The sequence below is a fragment of the Pleurodeles waltl genome, chromosome 4_2 (assembly GCF_031143425.1).
Source record: "Pleurodeles waltl isolate 20211129_DDA chromosome 4_2, aPleWal1.hap1.20221129, whole genome shotgun sequence".
NCBI lineage: Eukaryota > Metazoa > Chordata > Amphibia > Caudata > Salamandridae > Pleurodeles > Pleurodeles waltl.
The window spans coordinates 344,436,423-344,453,765 of record NC_090443.1 but is presented as its reverse complement, the minus strand read 5'-3'; the positions used below and the strand labels follow the sequence as shown (position 1 = coordinate 344,453,765).

The following is a 17,343-nucleotide window of genomic DNA, read 5'->3' as shown; positions in this document are numbered from 1 at the left end:
TAATAGTTTGAATACCTACACACTTTTCAGCACATAGCCAGGTACCCCGTTTGCATATAACTCTTAAGGAAGTGAAGTGGTCCTTGGGAAAAGGCACAAATATACATAAATATGAAGTATGCTGCCTGTACCTACCAATCAATCCTTTGCACAAAACAAGGAAGTCAGACTTTAAGGAAAAACTCCAGCAAATTTGTATTTGATGGTACCCTGCCAAAAATGACGTATAGGGCAGGAGCCTAGAAGCTGCGTGGAGCTCCATGATTGGACTCTCAGGCAGCGGTTCTGACTAATCCTCTTCTTTCGACATGTATCACGTGATACCCTGGAAGGGATTGAACCTGCATATAAGGGAGCTCTTAGCCTCCTTAACTCACAGCCAGACTAAGAGCCGAGCTGAGGTAAGTTCCAAAAGGCTGTCTTGAAGGAATTTCTTTATCTGTTGTACCAAACATGCTGAAGTTAACAAATCCTTCAAACCCTAGCAAAGGCGAGAATATTTTAGAAGCAAGAAAGTCTGTCTTGATGTTTATTTCTTCACTTTCTGGGTTTGTGCAGCTTGTTTATTGTCTCACTGTATGACCAGAGTAAACTAAGGGCCTGAGTTAGAACTCTGCCGACAGGTTACTCCATCACACCGGTAACAGATACCCATCTGCTGAAATCTAAAACCCATTCTATCCTATGGGATTTAAATTTTGGCGGATGGGACATCAGTCACCGTTGTGACTGAGTAACCCGTCCTTCAAGTTCTAAATCAGGCCCTAAGTTCCTCATTTTCAGGAGTGTAAGGAAGCAGACATCCAGATATCATGCAATTGAACAGGTGGACCCTCCTGAAGCAGCTCCCCCTCAACAAACTGAAAAGCACCTGCCTTCCTTTCCACATTGCCAAATTGGTCAGCAGATGAGATGGAAGACATTCTTTGTTTTCACATACAGGGTTGCATTCTTGTAGGCAGTGAAGAGTAACACATGCGGTGTTGGCGTTTTGTATTGTCTTCAACCTGCTTGAAGGACGGCACCACATGGTTTAATTTGTGAGGATGTGGAGTGAATTAACTTTGTAAGGAATTATTAGCATAATTGTAGAGATCTTCATTTTATAATTGCTCCTGGTCTTGGATCTCAGATGTAGGAGACAGGATCGTTCCCCTGAAAAAAAGGTGGATGCTCTCAGTTGATACCCGCTGAGTGTCTGATCTCAGGGGTCGTATCCTCTCCAGTACAAGCATCCTCATTTAAACCCAGTGCTGCCTTCCATGAGAAAAGATGCACATGCCACACGCTCTGCCTACGGCCAATGAAGCATCTGGTCCGTAGGACCTTACACTCTTCCCTAAGAGTGGCTCAGAGAATCACGTCTTGCTACTAGAATCTCAGTAAACAGTAAAATATCTCCAATAAATTATTACAACTTACATTTGTAAATTTGCCTTTTTCTTTCGGGACCCTACGAAAACAGTGACTCGTCAGTGCCCAGCATCTGGTACCAGCTGGAGCAGTGCCAAGCGGGAGGCGACATCTCATCTGTCTGTACACCAGAGAACACCACAAGTAAGTATATTAGAAGATCTGACCTTTCCGGACCTCACTCCTACTCATTGTTTCATTTTTATTTCTCCCAGTTAAGTGCCCCGGTATTAATGCTGTCAGCAGACACATGGAACGTGTTCATACTTTAAACACACAGAATACAGCTAGCTGGAGAGAGCTCCCTTTACTATTAGTCCTCACGTTGGGTGCCCACACATTGCCTTTTCCTATCACTGGAGATAGGGGGCAATCAGCACTCTCTTTAAACAGTGATCCTCACTGCTCCTCTGCCCTGGATTCCATGGTTGCCTGTAGTCCACGTGCTCCTGAGCACTCAAGGACTCCCCACTCTAAGATGCCGAGTGTGCTCTTGGCCCCCTTGTGAGTTTTACTCACATTCCAAAGGTTGGGAGACGATGCTTTTTGTCTATTAGCAGCGACACTTAAAAGATTAAAATTCATTTTTCCAAAGATATTCTGTATACTTGAAAAAAATACGTTTACTATGAATCAGCTCACCAGACTGCACATGCACTAGTTCAAGCTCCTCTTTCCCTACTCCCCGTGTTGGATATCTCACCCTCTCTCTCTAAAGGAGACATTTTCATTTTCTCTCTCTGGTTTGGCCTCTCCCCCTACTCTGCTTCTCTGAAGCAACCTCTCTTCCCATCTGTCTGACCGGACCTTTTCCTCCTCTTTACCTGGAGGCCTTCTGCTCCCCTTGTCTCTCTGAAGTCACTGTCTGCTTTTCACTCTCTAATGTGCTTATTCTTCCATTTTTTAAGATAAAGGGTTCTAGTCTGACTCACAAAGGTCCCATGTTGCCAAAAGAACTGCATGTTATTCACCGATTATATTAAGAGTGTCTCTAGGGCCACCAGTACCTGACACAAGGTAAGCTGATGCTCTAATTTGGAAGGCTTCATAAAAGAGGCATGGAGTCTTAGCTTACCATTTCATGGGATGGCAGCCAGCAGGTGTCATCAGTGTGGGAAAGGTGTGTTCTGCGCTGCTCAGGCTGAGGGTGAGATGGGCGGCAATGATTTTGCAAGCTTTGGAGATTTATCATTGTTTTAGCATGAAAGCCTTCACACAGTCTGTTGCAATAGCCGATTCCAGAAATGTCTTCTGATACCACAAGGTTGATTGGTTGCAGAGTGAGAGATAGAGGTAAGATCCCACAGAGGATGTGTAGGTGGAAAAAGGAGTATTAGTGGTGTTCTCCTGTGAAATAAGCAAGAAGTTAGAAAGAAGCAAATATAACTCCATAGTTGTGGAAATTTTGAAAAGGGATTTGGTTGAATGCCCTTGGAGAATGGACAATCAAGTAGTAGAATGGTTGGGTCATTAAACCCATTGCCCTGCCTTCTCTTGTTGAAGTGTCCACCTTTACCCAGTTCTGGGGCATCTGTCTTTAAACATGAGTTAGGCAGTTCGTGGGAAAGGAAACCACCAGATATATTAGATAGCCATGTGTGAATTGGAGTATAATGAATTTTAACGTAGTATTTTAAGTCAAAACTTTACAAGATATTTGCCATTAGAAAAATGTGGGCTTCAAGAGAGTTGCCAAGAGTGGAGATCCTTGCAAAACACCACATAGGGATGCAAGTCGAAGTTGATGCTATTTTCTGTTGTGAGACTGGTTGATGAGGAAAGTCTAAGTGATTCTTTACTAACAGCCAAGGTTGTAGAGAATCTTCTGATGGGTAGCCTACAGGGGACCATGGCAAAAACCTATAGGAAGTGCAATATAAGCAGTGCACAGGTTTGAGCACATAGCAATTTCCCCCTGATCGTTCCTCCCGGATCCAACAGAGCCATCAGTCATACGTAGCATAATGGTGGCAGTCATGTCCTATCTGATTCACCAGAGCCGTCTGTCATATGGAGCATAATGGTGTTGTTCATTTGGTAACAGGATCGCTAGGACACTTGTGTGTAGCCTCAAGTCAAAGGGATGTAATATTAGATAGTGATAGACACCCTTTTAGCTGTCTTACCTGTCCCTCAGCATGCCTGCGTTGCTTGTGAAGGCTTCTTCATGCACAGGCCATTGTAACCATGTTGTTGTGTGTCTGATTTGGATCTGTAAGTCTTTTAACAGAGAGGGTGTTGTGTTCATCCCACTTGTTTGAGCAAGCATGAGCAGGATGGTTTGTGGCCTGCAAGAAGTAACATCTACACAAAATAAGAGTCGCAGAGATCTTGCCTCGATTGAAAGCATGTGTTCTCTGTCCCTTACCCTTGAAGTATCCAGCATTGGCAAAACAACAGCAACCACAGAAAAAGCATCTGATTGGTTTTGGTTTGTATGAAGCCAATATACATTCCCTGCTAGAATTATGGGATGGATGCTATCACCTTTGGATTCTGAGACACTTTAGTAATTAAATGATATGCGGTCCCTGGGGATGAGCCATATGCCTGGAAAATGCACTACGATTTGGCTCATTCCGAATTCTGAAGTATGGCATGAGATCTGTTTGGTTCATTGAATGGAAAAAACTTCCACTGATTATCGACATAATCTTGCTATTTTCGCCACAAATTCAATTCCCTGTTATACTTTCAGTGGAACTCCTTGCACCAATACTGAGAAACATATTGGTCCAGAGATACAACTCTCTTCTACCCTTCCTTAAAGAAGCATAGATTCTAGAATTTAAGACGAAAGCCTGATGATGCTGCATTTGCAACCCCAAGCATTCATGTGACAGTCCTAGATGTGTGGCCTGATACTGTGTTACAACTACTAAATAAATTAGTTTGTCCATATTTGGTGGAAACATGTTTAAATGCAGAGCTGTTGCATTTTGCTAAAATATTTAACCATAAAATAATAAAAGTCACATTCTTTTACACAGGCAAGGCACAGACTGACCAAAACAAGTATTGGGTCAATTACGTGTTATCGATATCCCGGTTTTTAAATCTACATCACTCTTCTAAATTAATCCATGGCTTTTCTATCTCGTTTGGCCCTAGAAGTCAAATCCTGTAAAGAAGGCACTTGCCACTTCTGTGAATTAGTGGTAGTAGCTTGTTGCTAGGGTTCTAGAGTCAATGGCTAGCTCTTATTATAAAAATAACCCATCAAATCTGGCGTGCCCTTAGCCCTTGAGAACTAGCATCAGAGGATTGTACCAAAACACCCAAAAGTGCACTTTATGGCTCATTATTGTGGAAAAGCCAAACTGAAAACAGAACAAACACTCATGCACATCTAAGGCAGCTTGACACTGTGCCATTCTGCTTCTCAGAAACTGTAGCCTTGGATTTGTAGTCCAGATTACATTTCTTTGAAAGTGGGAAAAGAAGGTTAAATTTGCAGGAAGTTCGAAGTGCACCCTCCATGATGGAGAGACCTCCTGCAACAGGGCTAACAATGCACTGTTTTCTCTGAGAAGCTGAGCTGGGGCTGGCCTCCCAGTGGCAAGCCATGGGTTTGTATCAGGGGCGCAATGCCCATTTGGCAGTCACGGCTCGCAGGAGGGAAAAGGAGTGGCGCGTGGTGGGGGGGGTGGGGTCACGACTGATTTGGATACAGCTGGAAGCTGGATCCAAATTGGGATGGCATGGTGAGCAAAAGAAAGATGGATTAAACCCAGATCTGTGACTGTGGGTGAGTGTTTGAAAAATTTCAGCACTCTGTCCATCATCCTTCTCTATTGCTAAAGTTTCCCTAAGTGGAAAGGGTATGCCCAGACATGGGTCCCTTGCTCACTGTGCTACTGTATTCAAGCTAGCCTGGCTGATGAGGGGTGATAGCCCAAAACTGGTCCCAGATTGCTTGTTTCCAGTCCAGAGAGGACCTGGCCTGGCAGTTTGGGCTGGCCTGGCAGTTCGGGCTCATATGTACCCATGGGGAGCAGGGTCAAGAATGATCTCTGTGACTGGGGGTGAGTGTTTGAAAAGTTTCAGCACTCTGTCCATCATTCTTTTGTGTTACTTTAAATGGGCCACCATTACCCGGATTACAAGTTGCACAGAACTGGTGGGATGCAAACTCTGCACCAGTAATTACCAGTACTGTGTGGTAGCATCCCACCACTTTGAGTTAACTCACGAGGAATTGGGAATTACTGTGCAGACCAGGATTTATCAGGTCATGTTCCACATTGTATTCCTTTTTCTGTAGGGTTTAACACAAACATTTAGCACAAGCTCTGACCAGGTAGTAAAAATGTCCAAACGGCTGTGGTAAAAATGTGTTGTAAGGCGCAGTTGGAAGGAAGGCGTAAGGAGGATGAAGGAAAGGGTGGAACATGTTGGCTAGCAGACAGGAGCATGCTTTTGAGGTTTGGGCAAGGGTCAAAGACAGAGTCTGTGCAGAAAAGTAAGGTTTTCCCGCATTGATTTACATGCTGGGTTTTCCAGTTGGTAAAATATGGTTCATTGTTTCCACACCTAGTAAATCCATGTGCGGGTACCCTGGGCCTCTTATAATTGTGCTGAATGGAATTTCACGCAGGAATTCTGCTCCACACATTTCCCAATCAGGGTCCATTTTATTTATGAGCACGTTACAAGTGGGCTGATTAAGGAGCAAGAGTATGACACCATGAGGCACGAGAGCCACTGAAAAATCAAATACTTCTCTACCTGTTAATGTTTTTGAGATGTAGTAGCCTATCTTATACTGTATGTCAGTGCTTCCCAACCTGTGGTCCGGGGACCCCTGGGGCTCCGCAAAGCCTTCTCAGGGGGTCCGCGAGAGCATAGAAAATTAAAATATATTAACAAATATTGACAAATTAGGTCCCCACCTTCCAGTAATGACTCAGGTGGGGGTCCCTGGATTCCCATGATGAGTCAGTGGGGGTCCCTGAGTTCCATTAATGTTAAAGTGGGGGTCCACAGAAATCAAAAGGTTGGGAACCACTGCTGTGTGTAATATAGAGAGCAAGCCAACAAATTATCACAGAGAGCCGAGCCACAGCCAAATCAACGCAAGCAGAGTGTCTGGCTTAGCTTTGAGACCCGGTGCACAAGCTGATCCATGAAAATGTTTGGCATGTAAATCGTCCAGCAAACATCATGTAAAATTATGATAAAATCTCTTGTTAATTAAACAAATATATTTGGTACCATGCTGAAGCATTTTACCTTTTACAGAAGAGTACATCACTGCATTGAGGCACATTTGTTAAAAGTGATAGTTGATAAACAGGAATCTAGAAAAATTCACACTTCCCATCCCCCAGGCCTGATTACATTGCCATTAGTGAACTAAGAGACAAGTTAGTTGACGTGCACCCTAAATGTGATCTACATTTTTATTAATATGGAGCAACTTATAAAATATTAAATCAAAGGCAAGAGGTTTTTGTACAGCATACATCCTGAGTTCATGTACTTCAAAGTGCTCTCATATGCAATTATATAGAAAAAAAGAGGCACAATGAAATAAAATATATGTGTACAATCACACTATTTGGTCAAGCGGGGAAGCCGTGACCAGGTTTTCTGACTTCACAATGTGGAACTCGGCCACTAGATGTTTGTTTTATTGTCTCTCTTGTGTTTTACACATTGAAGGTTAATGCTTTAGCTTTAATTCTTGGCACATGAGGTTTGAGTAACCACAAAAGCTCAGCTTGTTTAGAGTTCGAGAGTCCAAGAGAGCTTCAAACTGAATGCCTGGCTTGAGCACTACCTTTAGTTTCATGTAATTTAAAAATAAAGATTTGCATATTCATATTGCTTTCAATCACAGGCTGGGGCCTCGTGGCACTATAAACACACATTCACTAATCACCCATGCACTTAGCAGGATGCAGATTGCGCCTGTCTGGTTACACACACAGACATCTGCAGAGACATTAACCAATTGAGAAGTCCCTTAGCATAAAATAATGCATTCCCCATCAATTACTTTAACCTGTATTTATACGTTGTATTTCATATTCATTTACCTGACGGGGAAAGGCTCACAAAATAGTTGTAGACTCCCACATTCAGGGCTATAGACCCCATATTTAAAATACTTCATTTTCTGGTGGATTTGTGAAATTCTTTATAGAAGTCTACCACTGCTCCCTATCTGCAGCACAGCACAGTTTCAGCCCGGGCTAAGACACATGATAGGGAGGCTGAAGCCCTTTTAACCAAATAGCAGAGGTGGCTCCTCTGCTATGGTGAAGGAGCTTCTCCCACCACCCCCCACCCCTTCTAGCAGCAGCAGCTGCATAACGTTTACAGTAAAAACATAATAAACTATGCTTATGTTTTTACTGTAAAAGGAGCGGGGCCACAGGCGTGACAGGGACAGAGGGGGAGTGCTGTGCACTCCCCCTCAGTGCACATGTATGTTTGGCTGCCGTCTTGGTCTGGCCAAACATACATGAGCACTAGGCTCTCTCCAACCCAGCAACGCAGTGCTGGGTTGGAGAAATCAGGCAGAGGCTCCCACTCTGCCTCAGAGCGCCCTGGCTGGGTGCTCCATCCAATCCTACTGCTGCTTTCATGCTGCTGGCAGCATGAAAGCAGCCACAGGGAAGGCTGGGTGCAGATGGAATGCTGAAACCTTTCAAACACTGGGATTAAAACCAGATCTGTGACTGAGGTGAGTGGTTGAAAAGCTTCAACACTGTCCATCATTTTATTTTGTGATGTTGCTATGTGCGCCCTAAGTGGCTAGGGTATACCCAGACGTGGGTCCCTTGCCCGCTACACCACTGGTTTCAAGCTAGCCTTGCTGAAGAGGGATGGTACCGCAAAACTGGACTCAGAATGCTTGTTTCCAGTCCCATGGGGAACAGGGTCAAGACTGATTTGCATATGGCTGGGTCCAAACTGGGGTGATGTGATGAGCAATCGATTAAACCGAGATCTGTGACTGGGGTGAGTGTTTGAAAGGTTTCTACACTCCATCATCATTTTATTTTGTGATGTGGCTCATTTAAATTGCCTGGGGATAGATCAAAAGGGTTGAAAGGCTCAGTTATCACTTCCCTCAAAATCTACAAAACCTTGTTTGAATCCTGTGCCACTTGAAAGCTTGTGTTGTTAATACTACCATCATTTCTAGATTGAATAATGCCAATGCTTGATATATTGGTGTTCCTGAGTCAGCTATTTACAGTATTCAAGGTGTTCAGGATATGTCATCATGATAGGTCCTGAATTTCACGAAATTCCATAGGGTCTCCGAGCCGAGGCTCTCCCTAAGCTGCACTGGCTGACAGTTTCTAGAAAATCCATTATAAAACACTCCACTTTGCCCACGAAGCCTGTTATGAAAAAGGACCCATGCTGCTTATGTGTTTGCTCCAAATCTAAGCAATCCCTTCATTTGGGATCCTCCAGTCTGCTATTAGTCCCCTGATTTAGAAACATTTGGTGAGGGTGTAGAGAGGGATGCTCCTTCTCTTGTTGCTTCCTCTATTTTGAATACACTCTTCTTAGATTGCACAAAATACAGAACTATTCTATGTTTGGAAAGCTCTTAAACTTCATCTTTTTAATGATGATCCTCTTATTTTTTCTGATGTTTAGTCTGTCCAGCCTTAGGGCACTTTATAAGTAACAACTCCACTCATAACCAGCATGTATAGGTTTTTGAAATATTTAGTGGGTGCCCTCAAGCACTAGACACAGGGCCAGTAGAGGTGCCCAGATGGGAACATTTTCTGCATATGCCACCCTGCATAGGACCACCGTCACCACCCTGAGCCAAACGCGATCCACTTGTTGCATAAATACGGTAGGGAGTCAGGTTCTGTTTTTCCCACCATAAGAGCCTTCAGAAGCATGTGTGGGTCGTATGTTCTTGGCGTGAGCATTTTTCCAAGTTCAGGTCATCTTCTAGCCACTGTCCAAGTGCTGGAGTTGCGATGCTGCACAGTAAAAAAAAAATAGATCAGGAATGGGGAGGTGTCCATTCCCCTACGGGAGCCTAAACATGTCAAATTTGACCCTACTCCATCCACCAGTCCAGACTACATCCCCCAGCAGTTTATCCAACTGCATGAATGTGGAGGGGGGGGCAAGCATATCACAATCTGCAACACATAGAGTTATTGCAGCAGGAAGACCATCTTCGCTACTGAAATTTCCCCCCTCATGGATAGCGGGAGCGTCTTCTAGAACTCAGCAGGCTGTGTCAGCTACCCCACCATCTTTCTCATGCTAAGCGTGTAGTAACAACATTGATTCTTAAGTGGATTTGACCCTTTATGTGCTGAGGCTTCAGAACAGATTTAAAAATATGGTTGCTGTTATAATAACATATACTATTAAGAGACATCAATTCTATTGGAGTAGCCTCTTTCGAGGACATTGCCCATCAGTCACACATTCTATCTGTTTTGAAGCATGAAGAATACTTGCATCCTTTGCATTCTAGAACACCATTTGTTGCAAAGTTTTTTTCAGGGCAACTACTTGTTTTTGCCTTTGCTTTCAGCCTGGTGGGTGTAGCTCCATCATCTGATATGATACCTGTTCAACATGGAGTGCTAATAATAACTATTTTATTATACTTTAGCACAGCACAGTCTAGAAGCAGAGTTATTAACAGACGTTAATATTGTCATCTGATTGGCACTTGCATATTCAGTCTCAGGAGTAACAGAAGATACATTAGGAATCAGACCTGAGATTTGCCAGTCACAAATTCCAAAATCAGGTATGATAACCCACTAACCTCAATATTCTGAGGCACGTACATGTGTGTGGCCTCAAATAAGCATATGTTTTAACATCCCAATGAGCAGACAGAAAGCATACTTTTTGTCAACAGTCAGACACGAGGGTTTTTCTGAAGATAAAATTAAAAATATTTGATTTTCTCATTGTCATTTCACAGAAGGAATCCTCAGAGAATTGGCAAAAAAGGCAATTGCCTTATAACAACTTGGCAAAAACTGGTTCTTCAGTGCTTTGTACTGAAATCTGTCGCTGTAGCTTTTGAGTTGTCAAATAACTCATTGCCCTATGTAAATAATATTGTTAGTTACCAATAGACATTGGCAAATTCACTAAAACATGCTTATTTCTGTCCTGTCATGTTTCATCACTATGTTTAATATGCACAATTTATCACTCTATTTACTTCTGCTGGGTCCAAAGAAAGTAACTCCCCATTGTTTGAAGTGTTAGCTACCCCTCCAATGGTTGACCTGTTAGCCCTCCCAAAGTTTGGGTCTAGTTGCATCCCTCGTTTGGATTGTGTACACCAATCTACCTTACATTTAGGTTTTTGTTAGAGGAATGTGGGCGCCTTGTAACTAGCCCCCCAGCCGACAAGGTAGAGGGCAGACAGTCAAGTAATGACTCCATTAAAGGACCGAAGCAACAAAAGGAAGGGAGGGGGTAAAGGCACCATTCTCCCTATTGGGGCCTATCTCCTGAGGGATCGGGCAAAGGGAAACAACATCGATAGGGCCGGGGAGCCAAACACGTTCAAATTAGAGTGAAACCCAATAGCCGTGGTTGCCAAGCACTGAATGCTGTCTCTGAACTGATTCTGCCTCTTCTGCTGCTGAACAAAGGGCCCTCCTTCTTCCCTTTTCCTGTCTGCCACAGTTTCATGTTTGTGTATGTTTACTCCAGTGATGTATCCTCCTGTGTATGAATGGTTAAGCGTCTTCTGAATATGTGCAAACTCCTGACCTTACTAATCTTGCTTCGAGTGACTGTTCTAGAACCACAAGCTTCTCTGTAACCCCTGACCACTATGCACATCGCCACTGCCAGTAAAGGCCTATGTTCCATATTTGCTCCAGTGTTACTCAGAGTCACCTCTCTGAATCGCTTGCCTGTTCGCTCAAGTCATTGTGTCTTTTCTCATACACATGTACCCTGTACCACCAGTCACTGCGGCCCCTTCTCTCGTGCACAGGAACTTGTTCTCCTGCGTCACCATCTCGTCCCTTATGCACATGTGCCATGTTCTCCCAGTTATGTCTTGCTCCCTCACCCACAGGTTTTGAGCTCTCTTATTCACTTATTCTCTGACCCACATGTCTCTGGTCTCCTTGTCACTCTCTCTTCTCTCATATACAAGTCATTGGTTCCTTGCCGCCACCCACTCTCTGTCCCATTGTTAATAACTAGTCTCACGTCACAGTCACTTCCTGTCCAGTCCTTCCACTCATAGGGGGTCATTGCCAGGGTCGGGGGGAGCACCGCCGACAGGCCGGCGGTGCCCCGCAGGGCATTCTGACCGCGGCGGTTCGGCCGCGGTCAGAAGAGGCAAACCGGCGGTCTCCCGCCGGTTTACCGCTGCCCTTAGAATCCCCCATGGCGGCGCAGCTTGCTGCGCCGCCATGGGGGATTCTGACACCCCCTACCGCCATCCTGTTCCTGGCGGTTCGCCCGCCAGGAACAGGATGGCGGTAGGGGGTGCCGCGGGGCCCCTGGGGGTCCCTGCCGTGCCCATGCCAATGGCATGGGCACGGCAGGGGCCCCCGTAAGAGGTCCCCGCAAAGTATTTCAGTGTCTGCTAAGCAGACACTGAAATACGCGACGGGTGCAACTGCACCCGTCGCACCCCTGCAACTCCGCCGGCTCAATTCTGAGCCGGCGTCCTCGTTGCAGGGGCATTTCCTCTGGGCCGGCGGGCGCTCTTTTGGAGAGCGCCCGCCGGCCCAGAGGAAATGTCTAAATGGCCGCCGCGGTCTTTTGACCGCGGTGCGGTCATTCAGCGGCGGTACCTTGGCGGACGGCCTCCGCCGTCCGCCAGGGTCATAATCAGGCCCATAGTCTCTACATCTCGCAAAGCCAGGCCTGCTGTCCAACTCACTCTCTCTTTCTCTCACCCATAGGTCTCTTCTTTGAAGATGTCTCCCCTCATCCTCTCCCTAGTGGCCGTCGCCACTTTGTGTGGCTTTGTCCCAGCCTCTGCCGACCGCTGGACAGACTTCCAGGAGAAACACATTGTTAAAGTGGCCCCCAACCTGGTGGGCGAGGACTTCTGCACCAAGACCATCAAGGATATGAAAATAAACAAAGGACTCTTCTGTACACCTAGACACAAATTCATCAATGAAAAACCAGAAACCATTTTGGCAACATGCATCACTAAAATGTATACAAATGTGGAGAGCGGAGCAGCCTATAACGTCATTCAGTGTGATCTTGATAAAGTGACAGAGCCACCTAAGTGCGTATACAAAACCCAAAAGTTGAAGAGACACGTCTTGCTCGAGTGCGGTGACAAACAACCTGTGCAGTTTCAGAAAATTCTAGATGACTAGTGATGAAGCAGAAAATGAAGGTTTTGATTTATTAACGCTTAAACGTAGTGCTGAAATAATCATGTGTGACATTAACCAAATTAATAAAGATTGTACGGGGACAAAATGTGCCCTCAGAGTAGTTTGCCATCATTTATACGCGTGCTTTATATAACGTGGTGAATTAGAATTGCACTAATCTGACATAATCATAAACGTGTGCTACGATTTGCTTGTTTGAAATGTTTTAGCTTAGCATTACTTTAGCGGAGGTTTTGGCCTAGTTGCCTGGTCTCACGGTTTAGATGCTCGTATTTTTCCACTGTGCTAATAAACGTGTATTTTTGCTTGAAGCTGTACTTTTCCACAGAAACTGTTCACATGCTTATCTTAAAGTTAGTGCCAGCCTGGCATATTTTCTCTTTAATTCAAGGACGACTTGCAGGTGCGGACAATGGAGGCTCTGAGAGTAAGATAATTGGGAAACAATGTTGCGGGTTGCGTACCCATCTCCAAGGATAATGTATGCTTAAGTAAAAGCTTGAGAACTGTCGTTTTTGATTGGTCAATTTGAAGCTAACCTATGAACCCTCCAATGGAGACCCTACAGGACTTGAACTGTTGTCTATAAAAATCAGGTGCACGAGAAGAAGGTATGCCATTTTGCCCGCGATTACGGACATTTTGACTTCGTAGCTATTATGGCCCACTTCGCTGCGACGCCATTTTGAGAGACTTTGATGCTTTCTCTAATCGAGAGAAAGAGACTTTAAATGATTCTTGCCCTAGAGACTGTAACTTTGATTTGATCCCTTTGCATGAAGTAATAGTTTACCTTGCCGCCGTGAGGCATTTGCCCCGTTCACCCCTGCCCCTTTGTCCCATCCTATGCTGATCGAAATTGGTACCCATGCTGACCGAAGAACGGTACCTGTGAGACGAAGGCTTCCTTGTATGCTGATCGTAATTGGTAAATATGAGAAGAAATTGTAAAATTGCATTGTGTTTCTTTTAGGTAACCAACTGCTGATTTTGGTAAGAGCCCTAGCTAGGAGTTTTCTAAATTAATGTTGCTAAATTGTTTTTGCATGAAGACCCACATGCCGATGCTAATTTGAGGTTAGACGAGGATTCCACATGTCGCAAGATGCAATTTGAGATCTTGTTATGCTGACTAAATGTACGCAATTAGTTCATTACAGATTATAGTCTTAGTGCTTTGCATTGCAATTATCGAATGCCTTGTGATTCAAATGCTCCATAGATTACATTTGTTTCGACGTTATGGACAGCTATTAATGTTCATATATGTTTATCATCTGGTGTTGAGAAACATTTACATTGTGCTAGCTTTGTTAATATAGGGAAATAAAATTAACTAACTTCGCAATAAACTGGTGTGGTTATTCCTGACTGAAAGGTCAGGGTTCGCCGAAATGTATTCTGGATTAATTGTAAAGTGTTATGTTGTTCAAGGTGTTGCATATGTTCGTTATTGATTATTGATTTGATGCGACTGATCGATATGAGAGTACAGAGAGTTCCCACTAAGTCAAAAGATTCATCGGCCTAACGAGCGTCCGAACGCAGGTAAATTATTACCACGGACCGCTCTATCAGTAGATGGTAGCAGAGGACGGTTACGTCTTTTGGGACCCTGTACTCCTAAAGTACATGGTGTCGAATTAACGGTTACGTCTTTTGGGACCCTGTACTCCTAAAGTACATGGTGTCGAATTAACGGTTACGCATTTTGAGACCCCATTCGAAAGGTTGAATTAGATTTTTCTTGGGTAAAACAGATTGACAAGATGATGATGGGCTAGGTCCACCGCGACTTTCCTGGGATCTCGGAGCTTGCGAATGGAGAGAACGGAGGTGTGGAATCAGCGTTGGCGGTACTAGTGATGGTATGAGTGAAGTTAGGGTTTTGCGCTTGCACAGCTTATTGCCGCAGGGTGTGTGAAAAGGTTGCGAGGGTTTTCTTTTAAGGATAGCGGAGGTGCGACTCCGAGTGTAGAAGTAGTGAAGTCGTCGAACTTCATAGAGTTAACGGAGGTGCGGCTCCGAGTGTGAGAGTAGGGAAGTCGTCGAACTTCATGTGCGTCTGGCGCTTTGTGCATAAAAAGGTCCACGTGGTTGTTGTTGTTGAGACGGGCCCTGCGAGGTCAAGAGACTCCGGAGTATGTTGATCCATGTTGTGGTCTGGGCGGTTTAGTAGGTTGATCGGGCGTGGTCAACAAGTCGGTACATGTGGTAAGGAGTGAAAGAAACTTCGACTTCGGGCTTTGACAAGATTCTAAGTGCACTAGAACAGATCATTGACAAGTTGAGAGTAGGTCTGCGGGTCAGATTTGCTTGCGAATGTGGGGACCGAGAAAGACCGAATAGCGGCCGAGGCTGGTGAAAGAGATCGAATAGTGGTCGAGGTTGGTGAAAAGTCCCTAAGGTCCTGAAGCGACTGTGTTACCCTTCCTGTAGTAAACCGACAGATCTGTTTTATTTTTTTGGTAGCTCGCAATATATGCAGAAGTTGTTACGAAAAGAGGTGAGTGAAGGAGGACTAGCCGCGAGGCTTTGTCAGCCGCAGTGTGTGTGAGTGTGACGTCACTAAGAGCCGCGCTGGGATAGGTTGGTGGGTGAGACGGGTCGCGCACGGATTGGACGCAGTCCGTGGGACTCGATTGGAAGGGGAAAGGCAGGTGAAGAGTATTCCGGGAATTAAAGTCACCTATTGATTACAAATTTTGTGGAATTAAAGTTACCTATTGATTAAAGCTTTGTGGAATTGAAGTCAAATATTGGTCATAAACTTGGTTAAATAAAAGACGAGAAAATGAAATTCTTTAAAGCATTCAGGAGTGCGATGAAGGGGGAGTCTTACATTAAAGCGAGCGTAGGAGAGGAGACGCCGCCCGAGGGTACACCAGCTTACATTGTAATGGAGGAGAAGGGGGTAGCTCCGTGCCTTTGGCTAAAGCAATGGCACAAGTTGACAGAGAAACATGGGAGCGTGGCGTTCCCGATATATGGGACTTTCAATATAAAGATTTTAGAAAATTTGAGATTCACGATGTACGACATGAAGGTGCCTCCAAGGCCAGCACAGTTCGAGGCTCTAGCAATTTGGGAACTAATGGCCAGACAGCAACAGCAGAAGAAGTTCGAGACCAGAATGAGGAAGGTAGAAAAGACACTAGCGGATGCTAGGTGGGATAATGCACAGAAGGTGTGGAGGTCAGATGTATTGCAGGGGATAAAATTGTTCCCCGCAATTACTAAGGAAGGAGAAGAGACAGGGAAGAAAGCCACATGTAAGACAGACAGAAAGTGTTCTAAGGATAGGGAGGACGAGGAAAAGTTGAGAAGAGAAGAGGAGTTAGAGGATGAGGAGTTGATAATGCAATTGCTGAACGACCGTCCACCGCCTTATGCAGAGAATGGACAAGGTCCAAGTACCAGTTCTGCCCCTCCAGCACCGATACAGAGCAACGAAACACAGAGTCCGGGAACGTCATCGGGATCTAAGGACCCGAGTTTATTGCTCACCCCGCAGATACCGCAGGTTAGGAGAATATATCCAGATGTGCCCGTGTTGAAGCCAGCAGAAAATTATCAGCCGCAGATGCCAGGGTATTACAGTAGTGATAACGGTGCAGGAATGATTCTAGATCCAACCGTAAGGGGAGTACAGAATGGTTACAACCAAGCAATGACACAAGCTGAATCAACTCAGTTTATGATGCCTCAAAAGCAGATGCAGGGAGGAAACGCACATGTTCAAATGACGGGAAGCCAGATGGGCATGCCGGCAATGATGACCCATGGTATGGGAATGAACATGCCACAGAACATGGGGAATGGACAGAACCCAGACGCGATATCACTACCCATTACTGTAGGTCCAGCGGTACCTCTGTATAGTCAGCCTAATTCGGGTCTGAATAGTCAGGGATCAATGCTGCAAAATGGGACAGAAAGAATGTGCATAGAAAACATTCCAGGGATAACTCCGATAGCGGCTCAGCCAACTGGATCTGGGTCCTTGATGGAGTTTAGTCCCGTATGTGCGCAGTCAACACTGGTGAGGTCGAGCCCCCCACTGATAATACCTCTCACATCGAACACTGAAAAGCTGCCGCAGCCATCGATGGCAGTCGATGTAAACGCTACCCTGATGGGGGTGAATGCGCAACAGCTGACACAGTGGTTCAACAGTCTGAATTCCACACAAAGTCCAGCTAGTGGGAAAGGAGAAGACTACATGAATAGGGTCAGGTTGAACATGGAAGCACAAGAATTGGTGGAAGGGACTATGGGTGTGAACAGGTTAGAGTCCTACACAGAAGAAGAGCTGAGGTATCTATGTCCCAGGATTACGAAGGAAGTGAACAAGATACATAAGAGTTTGAAGGAGGCAGCTGACAGAAATGGGGTTGACATAGACAAGACGAAACACTTGAGCAGGAGCTACAGGTTAGATTTTGGGACCACAGATTTTGAACACATGAGGTCAGCAGGCATGAAGACACACCTTAGAGAATTGCTGCAGAGTGCACAAGTGTGGAGGTGCTTAGACAAATGGGAAAGCAGGTGGGTAAAGAGGAAGGACAAGAGGAGGGAC

The 17,343-nt window shown here is 45.0% G+C and overlaps 1 long non-coding RNA gene across 1 annotated transcript; it reads left to right on the top strand.

Annotated features, from left to right (window-relative positions):
- The first annotated feature begins 370 nt into the window (after positions 1-370).
- LOC138294144 (uncharacterized) lies at positions 371-14,103 on the top strand. Its single transcript, XR_011203221.1, has 3 exons — positions 371-401; positions 1,466-1,557; positions 12,309-14,103. It is a non-coding gene; the product is annotated as an uncharacterized lncRNA (long non-coding RNA).
- The last annotated feature ends 3,240 nt before the right edge of the window (positions 14,104-17,343 follow it).